Source organism: Salvelinus sp. IW2-2015, unplaced genomic scaffold (assembly GCF_002910315.2).
Source record: "Salvelinus sp. IW2-2015 unplaced genomic scaffold, ASM291031v2 Un_scaffold1577, whole genome shotgun sequence".
NCBI lineage: Eukaryota > Metazoa > Chordata > Actinopteri > Salmoniformes > Salmonidae > Salvelinus > Salvelinus sp. IW2-2015.
In genome coordinates, this window is record NW_019943004.1 from 152369 (window position 1) to 157312 (window position 4944).

The following is a 4944-nucleotide window of genomic DNA, read 5'->3' on the forward strand; positions in this document are numbered from 1 at the left end:
CATTCCCTTACCACTGTATCATCCCATTCCCATACCACTGTATCATCCCATTCCCATACCACTGTATCATCCCATTCCCATAACACTGTATCATCCCATTCCACAGTATCATCCCATTCCCAAACCACTGTATCATCCCATTCCCATACCACTGTATCATCATCAGAGAGAGAGAGAGACAGAGGGAGAAATAGAGACGTAGGGAAAATACAGACACACACATACAACCCACGGTGGCAAGTCATGTTCAGTGTATGATTGTTCTCTGAAAGACGGGTCCCGATCACAGCTGTGTTGAGTCCTTTTACATAGGGAGGATGAGAGACAGAGAGACAGAAAGAGACAGAGAGAGAGAGAGGGAGAGACATGGAGAAAGAGAGAGAGACGGAGAGAGAGATGGAGAGAGACGGAGAGAGACGGAGAGAGACAGAGAGAGATGGAAAGAGATAAAGTTGGAGAGAGACAGAAACAGAGAGAGATGGAGAGAGACATGGAGAGATGGAAAGAGAGAGAGAGATGGGGAGAGAGAGAGAGATGGAGAGAGACATGGAGAGATGGAGAGAGAGAGAGAGATGGAGAGAAACAGAAAGATGGAGAGAGATGGAGAGAGACGGAGAGAGATGGAGAAAGACAGAGAGAGGAGATAGAGAAAAACAGAACGAAATGGAGAGAAATGGAGGGAGACGGAGAGAGATGGAGAAAGACAGAGAGAGGGGAGAGAGAAAAACAGAGAGAGATGGAGAGAAATGGAGAGAGATGGAGAGAGACAGATAGAGATGGACAGAGATGGAGAGAGACAAAGAGAGATAGAGAAAGATGAAGAGCGACAGAGAGAGATGGAGAGAGATAGAGAAAGATGAAGAGCGACAGAGAGAGATGGAGAGAGATAGAGAAAGATGAAGAGAGACAGAGAGAGATGGAGAGAGATGGAGAGAGATGGAGAGAGATGGAGAAAGCCAACATTTCCACCCACCTCTCCTTTTCTTTTCCTCCCACTTACCATGGCTCTCCTATGCTACTCCTCACCCTATAAACACGAAATTGGGGAGTTGGTGCTGAGCCGATTAACGAATGTCCGTTATTTTGTTTTTCTTAAACAATAATTGAGCCCGATGCCGTTCAATTATTTGAATTCCATTTTTGTTTTTTTTTTTTTTTTGAATTGTTTCCTCGTGAGCCTCAATGTGCACATTGCACCAGTTCTCAAGAGAATTAAATCAGAGATCCCAGCCTAAAACTGAAATTTGTAAGTAGGGAGTTGGTAGTTCTCTAGAAGATAAATCAGAATCCCAGCTAAACTGTTGAAAATGTAGTAGGGAGTTGTAGTTTCTCTGAGAGATATAGATAATCAATCCAGCCCTCAAACTGTGAAATGTAGTTAGGAGTTGTAGTTTCTCTAGAGAAAATCAGAATCCAGCGCTAACTTGAAAATTAGATGGGAGTGTAGTTCTCTAGAAATAAAATCAGAATCCCAGCCTAAACTGTTGAAATGTTAGTAGGGAGTTGTATAGTTTCTCTAAAATACAATCAGAATCAAGCCTAACTGTTGAAATATGTAGTAGGGAGTTGAGATTTCTCTAGAGATTAAATTCAGATCCAGCCTAACTGTGAAATGTAGTAGGAGTTGTAGTTTCCAACAGTCTAATATCTATATGTTCAGTGCAAAAAAACACGATGCACGGATCTGTGAGGGATTAAGAGAGCAGCTGTTGTGTCGCCAGTATCTCTACTTGAAAATACATATCTAAGTGATTTATAGTTGGTATTCAGCGTCAATAGTAGTATGTCTTATTACTTTGTAGAACGTACTAAAATAGTGATGTTGTCAGAGCAGCAAGCTCTTAAGAAATGGAAGAAAATGACTTGAATTAAATAAATAAAGACAATCAAATAAAACTAAGATGTAATAAAACAACTGAAAATTTTTTAAAGAAATTACATGTGAAATAAATGATGGTTAATTCAATGGGGAACTTGTTTTATTAAGGTTAAGGAATAGCTGTGTTGTTACAGCATTCAACCCACATAAGCATAGTGCATTTTAATGTAAAAAAAAAAAATAAAAAATGGAACAGGGAATCAAAAACCGGGTGATTTTTTTTTTAGGATAATGGAAACGAACAGACCTCAAACACGCATGTAATCGCTCAGCACTACAGGAAGACATACAGTACTTTGAGTCACACGCGAATATCTGACAGCACCGGACCGAGTTTGACAAAACCGTGGTGAAAGTCAGCGTCTTGGCCAGAGAGATCGGGCATTTACAAAATAACACTGATGGTCGAAAGCTAAGACATATGAGTAATGTACTGAAATGGTATTAATCACAAGCAATATCTCAATTAGCCAAGGGGGCGTGTGGTATACATTCTGACATGTTTACTGTTGCCTTTTCTTCGCTTATCATCCCATTCTCCTACCAACATATCATCCATTCCTTATACCACAGTATATCCCATTCCCATACCACAGTATCATCCATTCCCATACCACTGTATCATTCCATTCCCATACCACTGTATCTCCCATTCCCATACCACTGTATCATCCCATCCCATACCACTGTATCATCCCAATCCCATACCCACTGTATAATCCCATTCCCAATACCACTGTATCATCCCATTCCCTTCCACATTTATCATCCATTCCCCTACCACAGTATCATCCATCCTTACACTGATCATCCCAATTTCCCATACCCCTGTATCATCCCATTCCCATACCCACTGTACTTCCCATGCCCATCACTTATCATCCCATTCCACAGTATCATCCCATCCCACACCACGTGTTCATCCCATCCCATACCCTGTATTCATCATCAGAGGAGAGAGAGGAGACAGAGGGAGAAATAGAGACGTGGGAAGAATACAACCACACATATCAACCCACGTGCAGTCATTTCAGTGTGTATATGATTTCTCTGAAAGACGGGGTCCCGAATCACAGCTGTGTTGAGTCGCTTTTACATGGGAGGATGAGAGACAGAGAGACAGTAAAGAGACAGACGAGAGAAGAGGGAGAGACATTGAGAAAGAGAGAGAGACGGGGAGAGAGAGATGGGAGAAGGACGGAGAGAGACGCGGAGAGGACAGAGAGAGATGGAAAAGAGATAAAAGTTGGAGAGAGACAGAACAGAGGAGAGATGGAGAGAGACATGGAGAGATGGGAAAGAGAGAAGAGAGACTCGCTGGGGGAGAAGGAGAGAGATGGAGAGACATGGAGAGATGGACAGAGAGGAGAAGAGATGGGAGAGAAACAGAAAGATGGAGAGAGATGTGAGAGAGACGGAGAAGAGGAGAAAAGACCAGAGAGAGAGATAAGAAAGAACAGAACGAAATGGAGGAAAATGGAGGGAGAGGAGAGAGATGGAAGAAAGACAGAGAGAGGGGCAGAGAGAAAAACAGAGAGAGATGGAGAGAAATGGACAAGGAGATGGAGAGGACAGATTAGAGATGGGACAGAGATGGAGAGAGAGAGAGAAAAGAAGAGACAGAGTAGAGATGAAGATGAAAGACGAAGAGGAGAAGATGCGACAGAAGTTAGAAGTGAGAGAGAGAGGATGAGAGAAAAATTGAAGAGAGACAGAGAGAAGATGGAGAAGATGGAGAGAGATGGAGAGAGATGGAGAAGACCAAACAAGTTCCACGCACCTCTCCTTTTCTTTTCCTTCACTTACCATGGCTCTCCTATTGCTTACTCCTCACCTGATACCACTTACTATGCTCTTCGCCTCTCCTCTCTTCCTCCTCTCCTCTCCTCTCCTCTCTCTCCTCTCCTCTCCTCTCCTTCTCCTCTCGCCTCTCCTCTCCTCTCCTCTCCTCTCCTCTCTCCCTTCAACACTTCTCTCTCCTACACCCTCGTCTAACCACTCTTGAACACGCAACATTCACAAGTATTTTTGTAAGCACCAATGCTAACCACCACGCTGCACGCAAACACAAGACACACACACACACACACACACACAACACACACACACCACCACACACACCATACACACACACACACACACACACCACACACACACACACCACACACAGCACACACACACACCACACACACACACACACACACACACACACACACACAACACACACACACACACAACACACACACACAACATGAGTAAATCCCTGACGAGAGACCGAACTGATAGCATTTTTTGTGTGGTTTCCTAATCCCACTTTCCATTTAATGAGAATCTCTCGTTCTCTCCCGCTACCTCTCATTCCCTTTAATCCTTTCTCTTTTTCGGCCAAAAACAATAAGCACGAGCGACTGGATCTGTGTAAACGCTGACGCAGGTGTAAACTCAGCCTTTTACAGGCTCCAGTACCGGGAGTTCTTTAAACACACTTTGGTTCGATGGTGGGGCCAAAATTAATCCACCTATCTACAGGCGTAACAAACACATTAACCTAAACATTTATTATACAAAGCAGACTAACTATGGTGAGAGGGGTATAAAACTAACCATTAGTTATATGACTACTATAGAGAGTTAACTAAACGTTATTTCATGGAAACTAGGGAAGGTGAAACCCCACATGTATAACTGAACTGGAAAGGAGACGAAACTAACCTTTATTTATACAAGAGACTAACATAGAGAGGGAGGTTTTAACTAAAAACCATTGTTATTATAACATGGAGACTAACTATGGAAGAGAGGGGGTATAACTATTAAACAATGTTATTATAACAAAGAGTACTTAACTAATGGAGAGGGGGTTTTATAACTAAAACCATGTTATATAAATGGAGACACTATGAGAGAAGAGTTTTGATAACTAAACCATGTTATTATACAAAGAGGACTTAACTATGGAGAGAGGCGGGTTTTATAAACCTAAACCATGTTATTTATACATGAGACTAACTAGTGGAGAGAGGTTATAACGCTAAACCATTTATTATACAAAGAGGGACAACTAT

General features: G+C 42.3%; 1 protein-coding gene across 1 annotated transcript in view; it reads right to left on the bottom strand.

The window, feature by feature from the left end:
• The window catches only part of LOC112071308 (arf-GAP with Rho-GAP domain, ANK repeat and PH domain-containing protein 2-like), a 149494-nt gene that overhangs the window by 104281 nt on the left and 40269 nt on the right, over positions 1–4944 (bottom strand).